The sequence below is a fragment of the Tamandua tetradactyla genome, chromosome 12 (assembly GCF_023851605.1).
Source record: "Tamandua tetradactyla isolate mTamTet1 chromosome 12, mTamTet1.pri, whole genome shotgun sequence".
Lineage (NCBI taxonomy): Eukaryota > Metazoa > Chordata > Mammalia > Pilosa > Myrmecophagidae > Tamandua > Tamandua tetradactyla.
The window spans coordinates 26,763,554-26,789,635 of record NC_135338.1 but is presented as its reverse complement, the minus strand read 5'-3'; the positions used below and the strand labels follow the sequence as shown (position 1 = coordinate 26,789,635).

The window sequence follows — 26,082 nt, the reverse complement described above, 5'->3', positions numbered from 1 at the left end:
TTCTCAGGAGTCTGGGTGCTGCTTCAATCTCGAGTTAGGTTCCCTCTCAGTTTTGACTAATCCCCAAACATTAGCTCGTTAAATATTGCTCCTCCCCCACTCTCTCTCTCTACTCTCCATCTGGAAATGCTATCAGAGGTAGGTTAGGTAGTCTCATTTTCTCCTCTGTTTCTTAGTCATGGTTACTTCCATTTCTCTTTTTCTTGTTGTGCTGCTAAAAGGCAGTTGTTGTTGTTTTCTAAGCTATCACTCGGTTTGCTGAATATCTCTTTAACACTCTCATTCTACTGCTTCATCCACCAATTAAAAATATATAATTTATTAAAATGACATTTTTCATTTCTAGAAGTCCAATTTGGGCTGTGTTGGAGACTGAATCACACCTCCTACAGAAGGTGTATTTGAGTCTCAAACCCTGGGCCCCAGGCGTGTAACCCACTTGTAAACAGCACCTTTGAAGGCACCGTTCGTTAAGGCATGTCCAGACTGAATGAGGGACCCTAGGCCAGTATGGCAGAAGGACTAATAAGCAGAGGAATTTGAACAGAGAGAAGCCATGGGGGGCAGCCAGAAGCTGGAAGTCAACGTAAACCAAAAGGGAAAAGAGAAGACACGGGCACGTGCCATTCCCGTGTGACATGAAAGCCAAGAAACCCAAAAAATTGCCAATCAGAAGACGCTGACCCTGGGGAGAAACAAGCCTTCTAGCCTCTGAAGCTGTGAGCCAGTTAATTCTCATTTTTAAGCCAAACCTTCCTTTCTTTTGAGTTCAGCTGTGTGCTTTCAAGTATTTTTCTTACGTTTTATGCAGCATTTCTACATAGTAATGCGAGGGGGGCTTTCAAAAACCGTTCAACCTGTTCTTCTAGTTTGCTAGCTGCCAGAATGCAACACACCAGAGATGGACTGGCTTTTAATAAAAGGGGATTTATTTTGTTAGTTCTTCAGAGGAAAGGCAGCTAACTTTCCACTGAGGTTCTTTCTTACGTGGGAAGGCACAGGGTGATCTCTGCTGGCCTTCTCTCCAGGCCTCTGGGTTCCAACAACTTTCCCCGGGGTGATTCCTTTCTGCATCTCCAAAGGCCTGCGCTGAGCTGTGAGTGCTGAGATGAGGAATGCTGAGCTGCTTGGGCTGTGCTACGTTGAGCTCTCTCATTTAAGCACCAGCCAATTAAGTCAAACATCATTCATTGCAGCAGGCATGCCTCCTAGCCGACTGCAGATGTAATCAAGAACAGATGAGGTTCGTGTACTATTGGCTCATGTCCACAGCCACAGAACTAGGTGCCTTCACCTGGCCAAGTTGACACCTGAATCTAACTACCACACCTGGCATGTGGCCAAAAGTGTCCTGCTCTATTGAGTATTATCTAAGTAATAGTAGTCCCCCGGCCGCACCCAGTCCCTCAACTGTAAATCCTTGGAGGCAAGGACCTTGGCTTTTCTTCCAACTGAATGCCCAGCTTCCAGCACAGTGCTCAGTCCGTAGTTAGAACGCAACAGACATCTTTTGAAACAAATGAATGAAGATATTCTCTCGGAGCCTCCTTTCTTTGTGTGGAAAATAGGGACATGAATGCCGTTTCATAGGGCTATTTGGAAATATTAGTGGGAAAGAGCATGCCAAATACTTGGGATGTAATGGGAGCTCAGAAACGGTATCTGTTCTGGGAATCATGTCTATTAACAGCAAAGGCTCGACCGCGATGGCTTCCCTGCACTTCACCTGGGACGTTGGTCCTGGTCTAGTATGGAACACAGGATCTGTGGGTGTGGCCCCTGCCACTTCCCCAGAGCACAGAAACAGCCCTTCCTTCTACAGCGGCCCCAGCTTCTCAGTTTTAAACCGAGCCCCCAAGGCCTGAATAGGAATTGGCTAAAACACTTCCCCGACCATCCTCCGATCAATTCTGAACAAGCCATGACCAGTACACTCTTGTATTGCCAGGGATTCTTCTCTAGAAATCTCATGTTTGAAAGGTTCGTTGGGGGGAAAAAAGTATAAAAAATAATTGTGGGGTGTTTTGGTTTGTTTGTTTTTTGCATTCTAATGAATCAGGGGCATTTAGCTGTCAGAGTTTCCAATCAGCATGAGGCAAATTCATTTCGGCCCCGAAAGTGAGGAAGCGTCTTAATCATGCAGCATCTCCCGGGGAATGTACTGGGGCCCTGCACCCCACTCCTGACCCAGGGATTTCAGGACTCCTCCGGAGAAAAGGCCCTTCCCTGCAGGACCTGCTGTCACAGCAAATTGGCCCTTGAGAAGCCCAGGAGGACACCAACAGGGTTCTAAGGTGGCACCCAGGCAGGGAAACCTTCTGAACCTAAGAGCTCCAGAATCACTGTGGTTTGGATGTGGTCTGAAGCAGGAGAAAGAATGGCCCCAAAGGCTTCCAGCAGGACTTAAGTAGCGTTGGGAAACAGACTTTAAATGTGTGTGTGTGCATGCACTGACATCTCCTTGGGCATATTGGAAGGTGTATTCAATCAATGAGCTTTGTGCTATAGACTATAGCAATAATACACATTAAATGACTGCCGTGTACCTTAGTGCTACAAGGTGGGGACCACACCGCACTTTACACAGGAGGAAACTGAGGCTGGGGGACCTTAGGTTTAGGTAACCTGTCCTCAGTGATGTATCTGATGGGTCAAGAATCAAACTCTGTTCCACTCCCAAGTCCTCCCGTGCCTGAGAAATTAGCTTAAAGCTGTGATTCCCAACCTTGGCTTCTCCTTGGAATCTCCTGGGGAGTTTTCAACACTACTGATGCCTAAGCCCGACCCCTCAGACATTTTTATTTAAGTAGCTCCACTGGGGATTCCAACATGCAGCCAAGGCCAAGAGCCACTGGCTCAGCGGATACCAAACCCTAAGGCCACCAAGGCGGTTGTCTGTAAACCCCACCTGACCTGATCAACGCCAGGATTGGGAGAAAGGCCAGGGGAGCCCGTGGCAAGGGCCCAACCTCACAGTCCAGGGGGTGTCACTGGGGCTGTCCGGAGACAAGCTGGAAAGTAGGCTCCGATAATGATAACATTACGATGACAACAGTGGTTAGAGGCAGTAATTCGACAGCAATTTATGTACCACAATGTACCAGGTGCTTTACATACTTTATCTCATTTATTCCTCACAGCAAGTGCTATAAGGCAGGTGTAAAAGTGAATTCCCCCATTTTACAGATGAGGAAACTGAGGCTCAGACAGAGTGGCTGGTCTGGGGCCACTCAACCTGGCTGGGCGGTCTGTGTTCTCGACCACGGGCTTCTCTGTGCTGCTCACCTCCCAATCTCAGGGCACCTCCAGCTTTGCTGTCCGTGGGCCAGCTCTCCACTCTCCCCCATCCCCACCCCTGGTGCCCCCGGGAGCCTCATTTGCTGATTGCCCCCTCTGCAGGGGTAAAGTCAGGGAAGGTGCCGCTCCTGCGACCTCACGTCCCTCACCTGCAGCATGCCCTCCTCACAGGCTGGTGCAGAGGACCCACCCAGCCTGCCCACAGCCAGCACCCAGAGCCACGTCCTGCACAGGGACCCTCCTCTCCCCCGCCCTGCGCTCGCTCACCGCAGCCCAGCGGGGCTGCCTGGCCGCCTCCCCAGCTCACCAACGGCTGTCCATGGGGAATGGAAACTCTGAGAGGGACCACAGCTCTTTGTATTTCCCTGGCAACCTGCAAGGACCTGGCACGGGAGCTCCCAAGGAGACACCCGGCAGACGGAATTATTCGCAGCTTGGCTTCGTGACTCACCCTTCCCGGAAAGACGCCCATGTTCCCCAGCAACTTCATTCGGCTCAACGCTTGTTCAGCTGAGCTCCTGATGAGTGAGGGGACCTCCAGCCTAGCTGCAGGAAAGAGGGGAGCGGGGTGGTGGTGCGGGGGGTGTTTGGAAGGGTGGGGCAGGGAGGGCTTCAAAACTCCTGATGCTCAGGCCGCCCCCTGACCAGTGAAATCGGGCCCAGGCATCAGCATTTCACGGTTTCTCTCCTGGTGTCATTTGAGGGTCCTCTGCATTGCGGGACCACGGTGTCTGTTGAAAACGCACACTCCAGGGACCAACCCCAAACCAGAAGCATCAGGCTCTGGAGGTCGGGCCCAGGAACCCGTACCCTTAACCCCCTTCCCTGGAAGCTTTTATTTGTTCTTTCACTGTGAGTTTTAGCAATTTCTGCTACTTGAAGGCCACCGGCCACCCGAGAATGTTTCGTTCAGAGAAGGAGAGGACGGGCCCCGCGTGGCCTTGGGGAGAAGGCTGCAGGTATGGGCCAAAGAAGGTGGGGGACTGGAGGGCTTCTCGGAGGTGGAGCTATGAGCTCCTCATTCCTTAAAAATAAACTTCTAAGGGTACAATTTCAAGGGGGAGAATTAGGGACAGCAGGAGGAGCTTTCATTTATGTTATTTCAGCCCCAAATTCATTCCCAGAGCTAATCAGCTCACCGTAGGGCAGCTGGGGCCTCCAAGGTGGGCTTCTCTAACTGCTTGGCCCGGGTGGGAAGGACCAGTGCAGGGCTCGCGCTGTCTTCCGGAGAACCTGGACCGAAAAGGTGGGGGCTGAGGGAGCTCTTCAGCCCCCAGACCAGGGCATGCCTCCTGTTCCTAGTCCAGGAATTCTACCTGGGGGAGATGGCAGAGGCCCTGTCTGCCCCAGAGCCTGTGAGACTAAGAAATGGCAGAGGGACTGGGGGCCCAAACGGCCCCCAGAGTCAGCCAAGGGGACGCTCAGGAGCCTGACACAGGTTCCCAGGGACTTGCCGGGGTTCAACATTGTGCCCCACATCTGATGGGAAGCCACAGGAGTGGCAGCCATGGCAGAGGTGACTCAGAACCAGAAGCAGCTCTGAGGGGCACGTGCAGTCTCCTAGGCAGATTGGCCTGAGCCCAGGCATCTTGCTCACAGCACATGACTGGAGGGACTAAGGCAACACGTGTTCATTTCTTTGTTCGTTCTTTCTTTCCACACTTGCTACGTGCCAGGCACAGCCAAGAGTAAACATGGAGTTTACGTATGAGACAGGGAGCAGACAAAAACAACAGACAAATAAATACATGGCATGATCAGTCTAATGGTAAGTGTTACAAAGAAATATGAAGCCAGGTAATAGGGAGAGAGGGCCTGGGATAGAAGGGGCTGAGTGATTTTTGCTTGGAGTCAGGGAGGGCCCCTGAAGAGGAAACGGGATATGTGGATTCGGGGGGAAGGGTGTTTCAGGCAGAAGGAACAGCGAGTACAAATGTTCTGAGGCCAGAAGGAACTTGGCACACGGTGTAGCCAGGAGGCCAATATGGCTTGAGTGGAGGGAAGAGAGAAGGATGTGGTGGCCATTGAGAGTGGACAGAGAGGCAGGGGCAGTTCCCAGGGTCTAGTGGGGCTTCAGCATTTTGCCCTATGTCTGATGGGAAGCCATGGAGGCTTGGGGTGCAGGAGTGACACGATCAAACTTATGTTTGCAGAGGTGGCTCTGGCTGCAGTGTGGCAAACAGACACTGGAGGGCCAGCAAGATACAGGAGACCAGTCAGGAGGCCACTGCAGTCAGTCAGGCGGAAGACTGGTGGCAAGAACTCCGAGGTTGACTTTGGAGAGGATTAGAGGCAACTGAGCCAAAAAGCTGCTGATCTATGTTGAAAGTTGAGCTGAGAGGATTTTCTGATGGAATGGAGGTAGGGTGTGAGGGGAGTTGAAGGACCCTGTTTGGGACAGTGTTGGCCAACCCAGTGGAGATGTAGCATGTGCGGTTGGGGCTGCGAGTCTCTGAGTCTGGAGCTCAGAGGAGATAAGGGTGGAAGTCTCTGTTTTGCCAGCTTACAGGGACTGAGAAGGAGGAGGCAGTGAGGTCAGAGTGAAACCAGGCAAGTGGGTGGACCTGGCGCCATGTAGACGAGTCAGGAAAGAGGAAGGACTTAAGTAGGTCGCAGGCTGCCTAGAGGTCCCGTGCCATGGGGACCTACAGTGAACTGTTTGGACTGGCAAGTTGGAGGTCTTGGGCAACTTTGACAGGAACAGCTTCAGAGAGGTGGTAGGGAGCACATGGGACAGAAGCAGCTGGGGCTGCAAGAGCAAATTATCTCCTATAGAGGAGAGCAGAGAAATGGAGCAGTAGACTGGCCAGTCGGATGTGCAGAGGGAGAAAGGAGAATCCCCTGGGTTTGGCAACCAGGAGGCACTAATGACCTTGTGAGAGGCATCAGAGCCGCAGGAGCACAGAGATGGTGGGACTGGTCTGTATTAGGGGCAGGCACATCGTCCCTGAGATTGGGAAGAAAGGACTAAGGCAGAGTGAAGATGTAGATAACTCTGTAGGAAATGGAGGGCCTGCGTCAAAGTGTTCTTTCTCTCTGACCTGAAATTTCGCCATTAGTGTTTTGGAAGGCTGACTTTTGGAATCATGGAAAATAGCAACTAAAGAGAAATCTGCTGCTGCCTGATTGTGTCACCTCCTTATTGCTGGGGAAAGGCATAGCAGAGATCAAGACCGATGGAAAGACACCCTTCCCGCCAAAGGCAAAAAAAAAAAAAAAAAAAGCTGTTAGAGCTCATTCTGCTTAAGGCTGAATCTGTCTGGGTTAGCAGTGAGCAAAGGACAGGAAAACCCAGTCTTCAACCCCATGACCCAGGCCTTGGATTATGCATTAATTTAGCAACCCATTGGCCACCACTAGGGACTCTTCCTGCATTCTCACTATTCCCAGGGGGCTACCATCCCCCCACCCCCTGTATTCCCACTCCGACACCTATGAAATGAGGGTGACCTTCCAGAAGAAGGATGTATTGGCCAAAGTAACAGTAACTTAAACCCTTGCTACTCAAAATATAGTCCCTGGACTGGCAGCATTGACATGAACTGGGATCTTGCTAAAAATATAGACACAGCCACAACCTCAGCTCTAACGAATCCAGGTCTGTATTTTAACAAACTCTCCAGGTGACTTGTATGCATATTAACACTTGAGAAGCACTGGCTTAAACCTCTAGACTTCACATTTACTGCATTTTTTGAATTACCTGAAGAATTTTCAGAAGTACTGTTGCCACTTCTGGGTCAAGATGGTGGCTTAACAATGTGCATATTTTAGTGCGTCCTCCAGAACAACTACTAAATAACCAGAAACAGTACAGAACAGCTCCTGGGGCCACATCAGTGACTGGACACACAACGTACCCCAGTCTGGACCAGCTGGACCGGCTGCGAGCACCCCCCCGAACCGTGAGTTCCCAAAGCTGCAGCGGCCAGCGCCCCTCCCCCACAGGCCACTTCCCAAAGGACTTTACCAGCAGCAGGGACTGGGCACAATCAAACACCAATTGTGGAACTAATTAACAAATTCTGACTACTAAAAATAGGCCCCCAGCTTAAATGAACCTGATCAAAGCAGAGGTTGCTCATTTTTGCCCCAGTGCCAAGGGGGCAAGACTGACAGAAAAAGGGGGGGAAAAAAAAAAAGAAGGAACAGGTTTTTGTGGCTGTGTATCTACAAAAGCTTGACTGCCTCTGGATACAGCGGCAGGACTTTTCAGGCTGCAACTGCCCCAGGCATAGGCAGAAGTGAGCTCTTTTGGGGGCTTGTCTGGAGCCTGTGCCTTCCCCAGGGGAGGGGTGAGGCCCAACTCAGGTGGAATCCCTCCATCAAGGAATTCAGACACCAGGGCTTGGTAATTTGAAGCCATTAAAACCAGCCTACAACCTCTCCTCTGTATCCACCATGCCCCCAGCAGGGAGAGTCTGCCAAAGTTAAAGGTACTGCATCATCTTATGCTGGTGGGACCCGCAGTCAGACAAGCACCACACACAGGGCAGGATAAGAAAAACAGAGTCCAGAGACTTCACAGGAAGGTCTTTCAACCTGCTGGGTCTCACCCTCAGGGAAAACCGATGCAGGTGACTCTTTCCTACTGATAGGAGGCCAGTTTGGTCTGGGAAAATCTGGCTGGGGTCTATAATATCTAAGTAGACCCTCCTAAGTGTGGTGGGGGGGAAAGCACCACACAAGCAGGGCAAGAAACAAGAAAACAAAAACTGAAAAATTCTCCTCTGTTAAACAAAACTTAAGCTAAAGGTCCAGATAAAGCTGAACAGAATGTTAAAGAAGAGATAGACAACAAATTCATCCAGCAAGAAAACCCTAGATAAAAGAAGTGAAAGCAATCTCCAGAATAAACTAATTAAGGTAATTAAATGCCTAGACACCAGCAAAAAATAACAAATCACACTAGGAAAATTGAAGATATGGCCCAGTCAAAGGAACAAACCAACAATTCAAATGACATACAGGAGCTGAAACAATTAATTCAGAATGTATGAACAGACATGGAAAACCTCATCAAAAACCAAATCAATGAATTGCGGGAGGATATAAAGAAGGCAAGGAAAGAACAAAAAGAAGAAACTGAAAGTCTGATAAAACAATCACAGAACTTATGGGAATGAAAGACAGTAGAAGAGATGAAAAAAAACAATGGAAACCTACAATGGTAGATTTCGAGAGACAGAACATAGGATTTCAAAACTAGAGGACGGAACATCTGAAATCCGACAAGAAACAGAAACTATAGGAAAAAAATGAGCAGGGACTCAGGGAATTGAAAGACAATATGAAGCGCACGAATATATGTGTTGTGGGTGTCCCAGAAGGAGAAGAGAAGGGAAAAGGAGGAGAAAAACTAATGGAGGAAATTATCAATGAAAATTTCCAAAATCTTATGAAAGACTTAAAATTACAGATCCAAGAAGTGCAGCGTACCCCAAACAGAATAGCTCCAAATAGGCATACTCCTATTTAATAATCAGAATGTCAGAGGTCAAAAAGAAAGAGAGGATCTTGAAAGCAGCAAGAGAAAAGCAATCCATCACATACAAGGGAAGCCCAATAAGACTATATGCAGATCTCTCAGCAGAAACCATGGAGGCAAGAAGACAGTGGGATAATACATTTAAATTATTAAAAGAGAAAAACTACCAACCAAGAATTCTATATCCAGCAAAACTGTCCTTCAAAAATAAGGGAGAAATTAAAACATTTTCAGACAAAAAATCACTGAGAGAATTTGTGACCAAGAGACCAGCTCTGCAAGAAATACTAAAGGGAACACTAGAGACAGATACGAAGCCAGAAGAGAGAGGTGTGGAGAAGAGTGTAGAAAGGAAGACTATGAGTAAAGGTAAAAAGAAAAATTAGATATGACATATAAAATCCAGAAGGCAAAATAGTAGAAGAAAGTACTACCCATGCAGTAATAACACTGAATGTTAATGGATTAAACTCTCCAATCAAAAGACATAGTCTGGCAGAATGGATTAAAAAACAGGACCCATCTATATGCTGTCTCTACTCAAAGGACACGAGGCCAAGGACACAAATGACATTTACACACCAATGTTTATAGCAGCATTATTTACAATTACCAAGAGATGGAAACAGCCAAAATGTCCATCAACAGACAGTTGGCTAAACAAACTGTGACATTTACATAAAATGGAATATTATGCAGCTGTAAAACAGAATAAAGTTATGAAGTATGTAACAACATGAATTGACCTTAAGGACATTATGCTGAGTGTGATTAGCCAGAAACAAAAGGACAAATACTGTATGGTCTCACTGATATGAACTGACATTAGTGAATAAACTTGGAATATTTCCTTGGTAACAGAGACCATCAGGAGATAGAAATAGGGTAAGATATCGGGTAATTGGAGCTGAAGGGATACAGATTGTGCAACAGGACTGAATATAAAAACTCAGAAATGGACAGCACAATACTACCTAACTGTAATGTAATTATGTTAAAACACTGAATGAAGCTGCATATGAGAATGATAGAGGGAAGCGGGCTGGGGACATAAATGAAATCAGAAAGAAAGATAGATGGTAAAGATCGAGATGGTATAATCTAGGAATGCCTAGAGTGTATAATAATAGTGAAATGTACAATGTACAAATTTTAAAAATGTTTTTGCATGAGGAAGAACAAAGGAATGTCATCATTGCAGGGTGCTGAAAATAGATGATAATTAATACTTTAAAATGTCACCTTATGTGTGAGACTAAAGCAAAAAATGTTTATTTGTTACAAAATTTATATTTTGACTAGAGCATTTCCTAATATAACTCAGGTAGATAGTTTGATTGAATGTCATAAGTACTTGGAATCTCAGGACATGAGATTTTGTTGGTTTGTCCAGAGTGATGCCCCGATGAATCCCAGAGTGATTTGATCAGTGACTGGAAAAGTATTTACAAGCCCCCTTCAGGGAATGGTGAGAGCGGGGAGAAATTCAACTTCCCCAAGTTGAATTCTTGATATTTTCACAAGCCGTGTGGACAACCAAAGCTATAGGCTGAGCCCCCAGTCTTGGGGTTTGTTCATATGAAACTTAACCCCACAAAGGATACATCAAGTCTACTTAAAATTTAGGCCTAAAAGTCACCCCCAAGAGAGCCTCTTTTGTTGCTCAGATGTGGCCTCTCTCTCCAGCCAACATGACGAGCAGTCTCACCACCCGCCCCCTCTCTGCGTGGGGCATGACTCCCAGAGGTGTGGACCTTCCTGGCAACGTGGAACAGAGATCCTGGAAGGAGCTGAGACTCAGCATTAAGGAACTGAGTAAAACCATGGAATGAGCTGAGAATTAACATCAAGGGATTGAGAGAATCTTCTCGACCAAAGGGGGAAGAGTGAAATGAGACTAAGTGTCAATGGCTGAGAGATTCCAAACAGAGTTGAGAGGTTATCCTGGAGGTTATTCTTATGCATTAAGTAGATATTACCCTGTTGTTCAGGATGTAGTGGAGGGGCTGGAGGGAACTGCCTGAAAACGTAGAGCTGTGTTCCAGTAGCCATGTTTCTTGATGATGATTGAACAATGATATAGCTTTCACAATGAGACTCTGTGAATGTGAAAACCTTGTGTCTGATGCTCCTTTTAGCTACTATATCAACGGAAGAGTAGAACATATGGAATAAAAATAAATAATAGGGGGAACAAATGTTAAAATAAATTTAGTTTGAAATGCTAGTGGTAAATGAAAGCAACGGATAAGGGGTATGGTATGTATAATCTTTTTTTTCCCTCTGTTATCATTTTATTTCTTTTTCTGTTGTCTTTTTATTTCTTTTTCTAAATCGATGCAAATGTTCTAAGAAATGATGAATATGCAACTATGTGATGATATTAAGATTACTGATTGTATATGTAGAATGGAATGATATCTTAATGTTTTGTTTGTTAATTTTTTTAATTAATAAAAAAAGTTAAAAAAAAAAAAAAAAGACATAGTCTGGCAGAATGGATTAAAAAACAGGACCCATCTATATGCTGTCTCTACTCAAAGGACACGAGGCCAAGGACACAAATGACATTTACACACCAATGTTTATAGCAGCATTATAAACAATTACCAAGAGATGGAAACAGCCAAAATGTCCGTCAACAGACAGTTGGCTAAACAAACTGTGACATTTACATAAGATGGAATATTATGCAGCTGTAAGACAGACTAAAGTTATGAAGTATGTAACAACATGAATGGGCCTTAAGGACATTATGCTGAGTGCGATTAGCCAGAAACAAAAGGACAAATACTGTATGGTCTCACTGATGTGAACTGACATTAGTGAATAAACTTGGAATATTTCCTTGGTAACAGAGACCATCAGGAGATAGAAATGGGGTAAGATATTGGGTAATTGGAGCTGAAGGGATACAGACTGTGCAACAGGACTGAATATAAAAACTCAAAAATGGACAGCACAATACTACCTAACAGTTATGTTAAATACAGTTATGTTAAAACACTGAATGAAGCTGCATATGAGAATGATAGAGGGAGGAGGGCTGGGGCATAAATGAAATCACAAAGAAAGATAGATGATAAAGATTGAGATGGTGTAATCTAGGAATGCCTAGAGTGTATAATGATAGTGACTAAATGTACAAACTTAAAAAATGTTTTTGCATGAGGAAGAACAAAAGAATGTCATTACTGCAGTGTGCTGAAAATAGATGGTACTTAATATTTTAAAATTTCAACTAATGTGTGAGACTAAAGCAAAAAATGTTTATTTGGTACAAATCTATACTTTGACTAGGTCATCTCCTAATATAACTTATGTAAATAGTTGATTGAACACCTTAAGTACATGGAACTTTGTATAGGGCATGAGGTTTTGTTGGTTTGTCCAAGTTATTCCCTGATGAATCCCAGAGTGATTTGATCAGTGAGTGGAAAAGTATTTGCAAAGCCCCCTTTGGGGAATGGTGAGAACGGGGGAAAACTCAACTTCCCCAAGTTGAATTCTTGATATTCTCACAAGCAGTGTGGACAACCAAAGCTATAGGCTGAGCCCCCAGTCTTGGGGTTTGTTCATATGAAACTTAAACCCACAGGGGATAGGCCAAGCTTACTTAAAATTAGGTCTAAGAGTCACCCCCAAGAGAACCTCTTTTGTTGATCAGATGTGGCCTCTCTCTCCAGCCAACACAGCAAGCAGACTCACCACCCTCCCCCTGTCTACATGGGACACGACCACCAGGGGTGTGAGTCTTCCTGGCAGCGTGGGACAGAAATCATAGAATGAGCTGAGATTCAGCCTCAAGGGATTGAGAAAAACTCTAGAATGAGCTGAGACCCAGCATCAAGGGATTGAGAAAACCTTCTCAACCAAAAGGGGGAAGAGTGAAATGAGACAAAGTGTCAATGGCTGAGAGATTCCAAACAGAGTCAAGAGGTTATCCTGGAGGTTATTCTTATGCATTAAGTAGATATCACCTTGTTATCCAAGATGTAATAGAGAGGCTGGAGGGAACTGCCTGAAAATGTAGAGCTGTGTTCCAGTAGCCATGTTTCTTGATGATGATTGTATAATGATATAGCTTTCCCAATGTGACTGTGTGATTGTGAAAACCTTGTGTCTGATGCTCCTTTTATCTACCTTGTCAACAGATGAGAGGAACACGTGGAGTGAAAATAAATAATAGGGGGAACAAATGTTAAAATAGATTTAGTTTGAAATGCTAGTGATCAATGGAAGGGATCAGTAAGGGGTATGGCCTGTAAAATTTTTTTTTCTGTTTGTTATATTTTTCTGTTGTCTTTTTATTTCTTTTTCTGAGTTGATGCTAATGTTCTGGGAAATGATCACGATGATGAACATGCAACTATGTGATGATATTGTGAATTGCTGAGAGTATGTCTTGGGAGTGTTTGTTTCTTGTAATTTTTTTTATTAATAAAAAATTAAATAAAAAAAAAAAGTACTGATGCCTAGGTCCCACCCCATCTCTCACTCCTCCCAGAAATGCTGATTTCATTAGTATGGGCTGAGGTCTGGGCATCAGGAATTTTTAGAGTTTTCCTAGGTAGTGATCTAACTTAATCACCAACTTTGAGAATCACTAACTTAAACCAGAAAGACTTAATTGAGAATCAGTTTCCAGGGTAGCTCCAGGATAGGCTCAGAAGCTCTATAATGTAAGGGAGGACTCATCAATATCAGGATGTTTGTTTAGGCTTGTTACCTCATGGTGACAAGATAGCTGCCACAGCTCCTATATCCTAAACTCACATATGAGGGCCAAAGGTTAGGAAGGGGCATAGGGCTAAGGTGACGAAAGACACCTTATTTTGTTATTTCTCTCCTTTTGTCAGGTAGGAAAAAAAGTGTCCCAGGACCCCTGCAACAGATGTCCCCTTGGCTCCTATGGCAAAGACAGGTCATCCTTAGCACGAGGGAGGCTGGGAAAGTACATTTCTGGCTTTTTCACTTTCCATAGCAGGAGGCTGAAAGTGGAGAAGAAGGTTTAGGAAGGGCCTTTCGGTAGTCAGTCATCAGTGTGTGCCATAAAAGATACACCACATACAAATGCACTTGTAGGAAACTTAATAAATCAAGAAGGTCATTGCTTAATGGAGGAACATAGGAAAGAGCAGGGTTTTCTTTTATATCTGTTTCTAATTAATTTGGTCAATGAATTGATCAATTCATTCTGTAAAATTGATTTGTTTTATGTTTGTTTAGATCAAAAATCTAAGGTTTTTTTTTTCCAATACAAACTCCTTTGAAGGCAGGAATTCCCACCTGAATGTAAACTATGTGTATTGTTCCTAGCACAGTATCACAACACTCAGTAAAAATAAATGTGAAGAGACCGAAAAGTCCGTTCACATTTATTTTTCCATGTTCATATAGTGGACCACATTTAGTAATGCCCTTCAAACTAATAAATGTGCTGTCCAAAACAGCTACATCTAAAAACCCCTAGACATTTTTTATACCCTCTATAGGGTATACTTTTACATACCCTCTAATACAGAAATTCTGCTTCTAGAAACTAGTTCTAAGGGAATAATCATGAATGCATTTCAGAATTAGTCATTGCAGTGATGCTTACAAAATTGGAAACAACCAAAATGTCCAATGACAGGGCATAGGTTGGATAATACAGACATATGATGGAATACTACACAGCCATTAAAAATAATGATGCCTTGGGTTATCAGGTTAGGGCCTATTGTAAAGGTTCCTAAAATTGTAAGCTCTTACAGCAATCACTTATATTTAGGAGTTGTAACTGATATTTCTAAATTCTGACATACTGGGCTATTTATATAACCTGGTTGTTCTGTGAAACCTCGGGTATTTATGTGACACTTGAGACGCAGAGTTAGACACTAAAGCTATGAAAGCCAGCATTACTCCATTCAACAACTGTTTAAAACGCTGAAAAAATGATCAGACTTCGTCTAGAGCTATGAATGAAGCTGATCTGCATAGGACCAAGGTAAATCAGAATACTGGGTCAAGGGTGATATTCGTATTTTCAAACTTCAATTCCTGTGTAGGACCAAAGACAGGCATGTTTACTTGATGCAAAATTTATATTCAGAGTAGCACTTTATCTGATTTAACTTGTATGGTCAGTTTACTTGAATACCATAATTACATGGAGTCTTGAATAGGGTGAGAGATCTTGTTGGTTCATACAGGTTAGTGATTTGGGCAGAGAATAAAAAAAGTATTTGCAAAGTCCCTTGGAGGACTGGAAAGAAAGGAGGAAATATTCAACTTCCCCATCTGGGGAAATCCTGACACTCTCGCAAGCAGTGGGGACAACCAATTCAATAAGCTGAGCCCTCAATCTTGGGGGTCACCCCTATGAAGCTTATTCCTGCAAAAGAGAAGCTAAGCCTACCAATAATTGTGCCTAAGTGTCACACCCTGACGATGGGAAAGGACCCATCCTCAGGGGGTGACTTGTTGCTCGATGTGGCCTCTCTCTCTAAGCCAACTTGGCAAGTCACTGCCCTCTCCCCACCCCCCATGTAGGACATGACTGCCAGAAGTGTAAATCTCCCTGGCAACGTGGGACCTGACTCCTGGGGATGAGCTGGAACCCAGCATCATGGAAATGAGAAAGCTTTCTTGACCAAAAGGGGGAAGGGAGAAATGAGACAAAATAGAGTCTCAGTGAATGAGAGATTTCAAACAGGGTCTAGAGGTTATCCTGGTGGTTATTCTTATGCATTATGCAGATAGCCCTTTTTAGTTTATGGTGTACTGGAGTGGCTGGAGGAAAATACCTGAAACTGTTGAACTGTATTCCACTAGCCTTGATTCTTGAAGACTGTATAACTAGCTTTTACAGTGTGACTGTGTGATTGTGAAAACCTTGTGCCTGATCCTCCTTTTATCCAGGGTATGGACAGATGAGTAAAATAAAAGGATAAAAAATAAATAATAAGGGGAGATAAAGGGTAGAATTGGGTAGATTGAAATGCGATGGGTCAATGAGAGGGAGGGGTATGGGATGTATGAGTTTTTTTTCTTCTTTTCATTTCTTTTTTTGGAGTAATGCAACTGTTCTAACAATGATCATGGTGATAAATACACAACTATGTGATGATATTATGAGCTATTGTATAATATGGTTGGATTGTATGTGTGTGGCTATTTCTCAATAAAAATATTTTAAGAAAAATAAAAAGGTATATAATAAGTAAAATTAGTTTTATAACTAATATGTGTGTCATCATTAGGTATATATTTAAACTAAAATATTTATCTACTCAAATCATGTTCTTCTTTACTTCAGGAATAGTGTTTTGGATTTTGCTAAACAATTAGTGCATAAATAGCTGCAGATAAGATTTCTGTGAAAAGATGGCCATCTCTCTGCTATCAAGCTAATGTTTTTTTGTTTGTTTGTTTTGGTTTTTTTTGTTTTTTTTTATTAATTAAAAAAAGAATTAACAAAACAATTAGAAATCATTCCAATCTACATGTACAATCAGTAATTCTTAATAACATCACATAGTTGCATATTCATCATTTCTTAGTACATTTGCATCGATTTAGAAAAAGAAATAAAAAGACAACAGAATAAGAATTAAAACAATAATAGAAAGAAAAAAAAACAAAAAAAACAAAAACAAAAACCTATACCTCACATGCAGCTTCATTCAGTGTTTTAACATAATTGCATTACAATTGGGTAGTATTGTGCTGTCCATTTCTGAGTTTTTATATCCAGTCCCGTTGTACAGTCTGTATCCCTTCATCTCCAATTATCCCTTCTCTTTTTTTTTTTTTTTTTAATTAACGGAAAAAAAGAAATTAACCCAACATTTAGAGATCATACCATTCTACACATGCAATCATTAATTCTTAACATCATCACATAGATGTATGATCATCATTTCTTAGTACATTTGCATTGGTTTAGAAGAACTAGCAACATAACCGAAAAAGATATAGAATGTTAATATAGAGAAAAAAATAAAAGTAATAATAGTAAAATCAAAACAAAACAAAACAAAACAAAACAAAACCTATAGCTCAGATGCAGCTTCATTCAGTGTTTTAACATGATTACTTTACAATTAGGTATTATTGTGCTGTCCATTTTTGAGTTTTTGTATCTAGTCCTGTTGCACAGTCTGTATCCCTTCAGCTTCAATTACCCATTGTCTTACCCTGTTTCTAACTCCTGCTGAACTCTGTTACCAATGACATATTTCAAGTTTATTCTCGAATGTCCGTTCACATCAGTGGGACCATACAGTATTTGTCCTTTAGTTTTTGGCTGGATTCACTCAGCATAATATTCTCTAGGTCCATCCATGTTATTACATGGTTCATAAGTTTATCTTGTCTTAAAGCTGCATAATATTCCATCGTATGTATATACCACAGTTTGTTTAGCCACTCTTCTGTTGATGGAGATTTTGGCTGTTTCCATCTCTTTGCAATTGTAAATAATGCTGCTATAAACATTGGTGTGCAAATGTCCGTTTGTGTCTTTGCCCTTAAGTCCTTTGAGTAGATACCTAGCAATGGTATTGCTGGGTCGTATGGCAATTCTATATTCAGCTTTTTGAGGAACCGCCAAACTGCCTTCCACAGTGGTTGCACCCTTTGACATTCCCACCAACAGTGGATAAGTGTGCCTCTTTCTCCGCATCCTCTCCAGCACTTGTCATTTTCTGTTTTGTTGATAATGGCCATTCTGGTGGGTGTGAGATGATATCTCATTGTGGTTTTGATTTGCATTTCTCTAATGGCCAGGGACATTGAGCATCTCTTCATGTGCCTCTTGGCCATCCGTATTTCCTCTTCTGAGAGGTGTCTGTTCAAGTCTTTTTCCCATTTTGTAATTGGGTTGGCTGTCTTTTTGTTGTTGAGATGAACAATCTCTTTATAAATTCTGGATACTAGACCTTTATCTGATATATCATTTCCAAATATTGTCTCCCATTGTGAAGGCTGTCTTTCTACTTTCTTGATGAAGTTCTTTGATGCACAAAAGTGTTTAATTTTGAGGAGTTCCCATTTATTTATTTCCTTCTTCAGTGCTCTTGCTTTAGGTTTATGGTCCATAAAATCGCCTCCAGTTGTAAGATCCATAAGATATCTCCCAACATTTTCCTCTAACTGTTTTATGGTCTTAGACCTAATGTTTAGATCTTTGATCCATTTTGAGTTAACTTTTGTATAGGGTGTGAGAGATGGGTCTTCTTTCATTCTTTTGCATATGGATATCCAGTTCTCTAGGCACCATTTATTGAAGAGACTGCTCTGTCCCAGGTGAGTTGGCTTGACTGCCTTATCAAAGATCAAATGTCCATAGATGAGAGGGTCTATATCTGAGCACTCTATTCGATTCCATTGGTCGATATATCTATCTTTATGCCAATACCATGCTGTTTTGACCACTGTGGCTTCATAATATGCCTTAAAGTCAGGCAGCGCGAGACCTCCAGCTTCATTTTTTTTCCTCAAGATGTTTTTAGCAATTCGGGGCACCCTGCCCTTCCAGATAAATTTGCTTATTGGTTTTTCTATTTCTGAAAAATAAGTTGTTGGGATTTTGATTGGTATTGCATTGAATCTGTAAATCAATTTAGGTAGGATTGACATCTTAACTATATTTAGTCTTCCAATCCATGAACACGGTATGCCCTTCCATCTATTTAGGTCTTCTGTGATTTCTTTTAGCAGTTTTTTGTAGTTTTCTTTATATAGGTTTTTTGTCTCTTTAGTTAAATTTATTCCTAGGTATTTTATTCTTTTAGTTGCAATTGTAAATGGGATTCGTTTCTTGATTTCCCCCTCAGCTTGTTCATTACTAGTGTATAGAAATGCTACAGATTTTTGAATGTTGATCTTGTAACCTGCTACTTTGCTGTACTCATTTATTAGCTCTAGTAGTTTTGTTGTGGATTTTTCCGGGTTTTCGACCTATAGTATCATATCGTCTGCAAACAGTGATAGTTTTACTTCTTCCTTTCCAATTTTGATGCCTTGTATTTCTTTTTCTTGTCTAATTGCTCTGGCTAAAACCTCCAACACAATGTTGAATAATAGTGGTGATAGTGGACATCCTTGTCTTGTTCCTGATCTTAGGGGGAAAGTTTTCAATTTTTCCCCATTGAGGATGATATTAGCTGTGGGTTTTTCATATATTCCCTCTATCAATTTAAGGAAGTTCCCTTGTATTCCTATCTTTTGAAGTGTTTTCAACAGGAAAGGATGTTGAATCTTGTCAAATGCCTTCTCTGCATCAATTGAGATGATCATGTGATTTTTCTGCTTTGATTTGTTGATATGGTGTATTACATTAATTGATTTTCTTATGTTGAACCATCCTTGCATACCTGGGATGAATCCTACTTGGTCATGATGTATAATTCTTTTAATGTGTTGTTGGATACGATTTGCTAGAATTTTATTGAGGATTTTTGCATCTGTATTCATTAGAGAGATTGGTCTGTAGTTTTCTTTTTTTGTAATATCTTTGCCTGGTTTTGGTATGAGGGTGATGTTGGCTTCATAGAATGAATTAGGTAGTTTTCCCTCCACTTCGATTTTTTTGAAGAGTTTGAAGAGAATTGGTACTAATTCTTTCTGGAACGTTTGGTAGAATTCACATGTGAAGCCATCTGGTCCTGGACTTTTCTTTTTAGGAAGCTTTTGAATGACTAATTCAATTTCTTTACTTGTGATTGGTTTGTTGAGGTCATCTATGTCTTCTTGAGTCAAAGTTGGTTGTTCATGTCTTTCCAGGAACCCGTCCATTTCCTCTAAATTGTTGTATTTATTAGCGTAAAGTTGTTCATAGTATCCTGTTATTACCTCCTTTATTTCTGTGAGGTCAGTAGTTATGTCTCCTCTTCCATTTCTGATCTTATTTATTTGCATCCTCTCTCTTCTTCTTTTTGTCAATCTTGCTAAGGGCCCATCAATCTTATTGATTTTCTCATAGAACCAACTTCTGGCCTTATTGATTTTCTCTATTGTTTTCATGTTTTCAATTTCATTTATTTGTGCTCTAATCTTTGTTATTTCTTTCCTTTTGCTTGCTTTGGGGTTAGCTTGCTGTTCTTTCTCCAGTTCTTCCAAATGGATAGTTAATTCCTGAATTTTTGCCTTTTCTTCTTTTCTGATATAGGCATTTAGAGCAATAAATTTCCCTCTTAGCACTGCCTTTGCTGCGTCCCATAGGTTTTGATATGTTGTGTTTTCATTTTCATTCGCCTCGAGGTATTTGCTAATTTCTCTTGCAATTTCTTCTTTGACCCAGTCGTTGTTTAGGAGTGTGTTGTTGAGCCTCCACGTATTTGTGAATTTTCTGGCACTCTGCCTATTATTGATTTCCAACATCATTCCTTTATGGTCCGAGAAAGTGTTGTGTAAGATTTCAATCTTTTTAAATTTGTTAAGACTTGCTTTGTGACCCAGCATATGGTCTATCTTTGAGAATGATCCATGAGCACTTGAGAAAAAGGTGTATCCTGCTGTTGTGAGATGTAATATCCTATAAATGTCTATTAAGTCTAGTTCATTTATAGTAATATTCAGATTCTCTATTTCTTTGTTGATCCTCTGTCTAGATGTTCTGTCCATTGATGAGAGTGGTGAGTTGAAGTCTCCAACTATTATGGTATATGAGTCTATTTCCCTTTTCAGTGTTTGCAGTATATTCCTCACGTATTTTGGGGCATTCTGATTCGGTGCGTAAATATTTATGATTGTTATGTCTTCTTGTTTAATTGTTCCTTTTATTAGTATATAGTGTCCTTCTTTGTCTCTTTTAACTGTTTTACATTTGAAGTCTAATTTGTTGGATATTAGTATAGCCACTCCTGCTCTTTTCTGGTTGTTATTTGCATGAAATATCTTTTCCCAACCTTTCACTTTCAACCTATGTTTATCTTTGGGTCTAAGATGTGTTTCCTGTAGACAGCATATCGAAGGATCCTGTTTTTTAATCCATTCTGCCAATCTATGTCTTTTGATTGGGGAATTCAGTCCATTGACATTTAGTGTTATTACTGTTTGGATAATATTTTCCTCTAACATTTTGCCTTTTGTATTATATATATCATATCTGATTTTCCTTCTTTCTACACTCTTTTCCATATCTCTCTCTTCTGTCTTTTTGTATCTGACTCTAGTGGTCCCTTTAGTATTTCTTGCAGAGCTGGTCTCTTGGTCACAAATTCTTTCAGTGACTTTTTGTCTGAGAATGTTTTAATTTCTCCCTCATTTTTGAAGGATAATTTTGCTGGATATAGGAGTCTTGGTTGGCAGTTTTTCTCTTTTAGTATTTTAAATATATCATCCCACTGTCTTCTAGCTTCCATGGTTTCTGCTGAGAAATCTACACAAAGTCTTATTGGGTTTCCCTTGTATGTAATGGATTGTTTTTCTCTTGCTGCTTTCAAGATCTTCTCTTTCTCTTTGACCTCTGACATTCTAACTAGTAAGTGTCTTGGAGAACGCCTATTTGGGTCTAATCTCTTTGGGGTGCACTGCACTTCTTGGATCTGTAATTTTAGGTCTTTCATAAGAGTTGGGAAATTTTCAGTGATAATTTCTTCCATTAGTTTTTCTCCTCCTTTTCCCTTCTCTTCTCCTTCTGGGACACCCACAACACGTATATTTGTGCGGTTCATATTGTCCTTGAGTTCCCTGATACCCTGTTCAAATTTTTCCATTCTTTTCCCTATAGTTTCTGTTTCTTTTTGGAATTCAGATGTTCCATCCTCCAAATCACTAATTCTATCTTCTGTCTCTTTAAATCTATCATTGTAGCTATCCATTATTTTTTCTATGTTTGCTACTTTATCCTTCACTTCCATAAGTTCTGCGATTTGTTTTTTCAGTTTTTCTATTTCTTCTTTATGTTCAGCCCATGTCCTCTTCATGTCCTCCCTCAATTTATCGATTTCATTTTTGAAGAGGTTTTCCATTTCTGTTCGTATATTCAGCATTAGTTGTCTCAGCTCTTGTGTCTCATTTGAGCTATTGGTTTGTTCCTTTGACTGAGCCATATTCTCAATCTTTTGAGCGTGGACAGTTATCTTCTGCTGCTGGCGTCTGGGCATTTATTCAGATTTCTCTTGGTGTTGGACCCAGCAAGGTTGTAATATTTTTCTGTGAAATCTCTGGGTTCTGTTTTTCTTATCCTGCCCAGTAGGTGGCGCTCGTGGCACCCGTTTGTCTGCGGGTCCCACCAGTAAAAGGTGCTGTGGGACCTTAAACTTTGGAAAACTCTCGCCGTCCTGGGGGTTCGCTAGCCGAAGCGGCTTGAGCCGGCCCAGGGGTCCGAACGCAGGGAGGGTGTCCGAACGCAGGGAGGGTTGCTGGTCGCCGCAGCCAGGGAAAGAGCCCGTCCGAATTTCCTAGTCGGCCCTGGGCAACAAGCGTGGCGGGAGGGCGCCAGCGGCAGCGGCCCGCCCGAGAGAGTGCACGTTCCCCGGGAGTCACGGGGTCACCGTTCTCCGCGGCCTGGGGGTTTCCGATCCAATTCTCTCAGTTGGTCCGGGGGCTGCGCGTGGTGTGGGCGCCAGTCGCCTTGGTTTCAGGGGACCGCCTCTCCAATTCTCCCAGCCGGCCCGGGAAGGGGGAAGGGAGTAACTCCGGCCGCTTGCCACCCCGCCCGGTAAGGCCCGCGCGCCTCGGCGATCTCACCCGAGCTGCTTCTCTCAGCCAGCCAGCCGTTCCAGGATGGGGTACGCTGTCTTTTTTATCTCTGTTGTGGCTTTGGGCGCTTTCTGTATCGTTTCTACTCCCCTAGTAGGTGTCCTGGAGAAGAAACTAAGATCCCCGCGTCTTACTAAGCCGCCATCTTCCAGGAAGTCTCTCAAGCTAATGTTTTAGAATATTCTATTTTCCCGTCAAACTTCAGAAAATAAAATTGTTTTCTCAATTTTCTTATATATGTATAGATATCATGCTTTTATTATATAATTGCATTCGTCCCAGAATTTTAAAATAATATTCTTACGTGACTAATTTGGCAAATGACTATGCTTTTCAAAGAAAACCACTTTAAAGTCTTTTATTATTGGTGGTAGTATATATTGCATTCATTTTAATTTGATATGTTTCTTTTGCTTTAAAATACATTTTCCAGGCGGGCAATGGTGGCTCAGTGGCGGAGTTGTCGTCTGCTGTGCCGGAGACCTGGGTTCAATTCCTGGTGCCTGCCCATGCCAAAAAAAAAAAAAAAAAATGCATTTTCCTTTCAAAATTTTACTTATTATTCTCTTGGTGTAAGATAACACTGAGGAAAATATTTTTAAATGTTACATTTTTATGAGGAGAAATTTGGCTTCATATTACATGTTTTGTTACAGAGAACTATTATTTTTGATACTTTAAAATGGCATCATTAGGAATTTGCTGTTCGTCCATTTGAAAATCAAAGAAATTATTTTGTAAATATGCACTAGACGACATATTTCTTTAAAATATTATTTTTTAAGAACTGTAAATCTTTTCATTTAATTAAAAAATAGACAGTGCAAGGGTAGTTCAATGGTAGAATTCTCGCCTACTGTGCAGGAGACCCGGGTTCGAATCCTGATCCATGCATTTCCCCCCTCCCCCCGCAAAATATCAACAAATGGTGCTACAATAATGGAACAGTCACATGAAAAAAGAATGAAATGTGACCTCCACCCTACAACATACAAAATAAATATACAAACATATAGGAAAGATGAAAGAATTAAACTTGAACACATTTATATGAATGTTTAGCCTGAACATTGTACTTGGACATTTTGCTATAATTATTTTATTATATATCATTTTCCATCCATAGTGCTTTCCATCAAAGCAATTGTTTATGTTTTGTTTTCTGTTTTTAATTTATTTTTATGTCAAAGTAGACTGCTAACATGAGCAATCTTCACCCATAAATACTTCAGGATATATATAATTAAAAGAAGTTAATTTTTGAGTAAGGTTTTCTTTGTATTTGGTATGATTCACAAACTGCTAAAAGCATGATTATTAAATTAATATAATTCAGTGAAGTTTGAAAAATATAAAACCCCTGTAACAAGACCCCTAAAAAGGTCTGGCATACTACCCTCAACCCAGCGATTTCCCTTGTTTCTTCCTAGTATATCTGTGTCGGGTCCTCCCAATTCTTGAAGGCAATTCCAAGTATTTTATTTAACCATCTATTTTGCTTTATGTTCAATTTGCTGTTCTAAGCCTTGATATAATGTAATATCATGCAATAGTAAATTTATTGCTCAAGGATCTTATTTCAAACTCAGATGAATGTTTTTGAGATTCATCCATGCAGTTGGGTATATTGGTATTTTGTTTCTTTAAAACTGGAGTAATATTAAACTTTGAATTTTTTTAATTAATTAAAGAATTTTTTTAAATACAGCAACAAACACAAACATTCTTAACATATGATCATTCCATTCTACATATATAATCAGTAATTCACAGTATCATCACATAGTTGCACATTCATCATCATGATCATTTCTTAGAACATTTGCATCAATTCAAAAAAAGAAATGAAAAGACAACAGAAAAAAATTCATACATACCATACCCTTTACCCTTCCCTTTCATTGATCACTAGCATTGCAATCTAAATTTATTTTAGCATTTGTTCCCCCATTATTTTTTTTTTATTCCGTATGTTTTATTCGTCTGTCGGTAAGGTAGATAAAAGAAGCATCAGACACAAGTTTTTCACAATCACACAGTCACATAGTGAACGCTATATTATTATACAATCATCTTCAAGAAACATGGCTACAGGAACACAGCTCTACATTTTCAGGCACTTCCTTCTAGCCTCTTCATTACATCTTGACTAACAAGGTGATATCTAGGTAATATTAAATTTGATACATTGTCACAATTCATTTATCAGTTTTCCTTGGATGGGCAACCATGCTATACCCAGTTTTTAGCTATTATGAATAAAGCTGTGTGAACATTACAAAAAAAAAAAAGATGGTGCTAGTTCCTTTTCCAGCTGGGGTCTGCAGAGGACTTCACCATCCCAGGTGGTCGCAGGATTCAAGCTCCACTCCAGGCTCCATTCCCGCTGCTTGCTCCACTGTCTCCAAGTCCGCTAACCTGCAGTTGTCTCCTGGAATGAGGAAAGGGGAAGTGCAGAGCAGAAACCTGAGTCAGACCGAGAACCACCTCCTCTCCCAGGAGCAAACACGGCCCCACCGACGACAACATAGCTGCTGCGCCTTCTGGTGTCGGTGACCACAGTATGGGGACCCCAGTCCAGAACTACTCGGGCCAGGACTCAATTTCTCAGCGTCTGCGTGAGCGCCAAGTCCCAGAAGGGAAAGGCAGAAGCCCTGAGGACGAGTTGTGTGAGCAGCGCCGTCCCCGAAGGCACAATGTCTGCTGCTCCTGGGGCAGCCGGTAAGGACATTTCCTACCTGTACACGCTCAACCGTGGCCACCGTGGAGAGATGGCATCTGCCTGCAAACGGCACTTCATCCTGTTCGCCTGCTTCTCTGAGTGCTCCCCCAGCTTGGGGCCCTGGATCCAAAAGCGGACCAGAGCTGGTGTAAATTGTGGGTCCTGAACATGCCCCGGTGCAAAGAGGTCCGTGAGCGCTGGCGGGAGACCTGCCAAACCTCCCACACCTGCAGAGGCAGCTGGCACGAGGCCTGGCAGCGGACCTCAGGGTATAACCAGCGCCCAGTGAAAGCTGCCTGCCACCCTTTCGGTTTCTCCTTCCCCACACCTGCTGCCCTGTGCAGTGAAATCTGGAGTCGCTCCTGCAATGTCAGCAACCACAGCCGAGGGAGAGGCCACTGCATCCAGATTTGGTCTGTCCCAGCCCAGAGCAACCCCAACGAGGAAGTGGCAGGGGTCTAGGCTGAGACCGTGAGTGGGGCTCAGAGCCGTAGGATGGGACCTTTCCTGTTTACCTGTCCCTGATGACACTGGGGCTGCTTAGCCGAGTTCCTTCCACCTGTTATTTACACATCCCAGCCATATTCAGCCTCCCAGCTCCTAGCTACTCAGTTCCTGCTCCATGGTGAGGCCCCGGACAACCTGTTTATATAAACAGAAACTTCACATTAAAATTAAAAAAAATCAAAAAAAAAAAAGAAGATGGTGGTGCTGAAAAGGATTTAATGGCACGGGAAAAGTTTCACAATATATTATGAGGTGATAAAAGCAGTTGATAAGGCAGTATATACAGTATAATCACATGTCAAAGTAGCATAAATATATTTCAAGTATATTTATGCTAAGGGAAAAAAAAGCCTCTGGAAGATATAAACCAAAA

General features: G+C 42.1%; 1 pseudogene; it reads left to right on the top strand.

The window, feature by feature from the left end:
* The first annotated feature begins 5,934 nt into the window (after positions 1-5,934).
* On the top strand, positions 5,935-25,838 carry LOC143651387 (folate receptor alpha pseudogene; annotated as a pseudogene).
* The last annotated feature ends 244 nt before the right edge of the window (positions 25,839-26,082 follow it).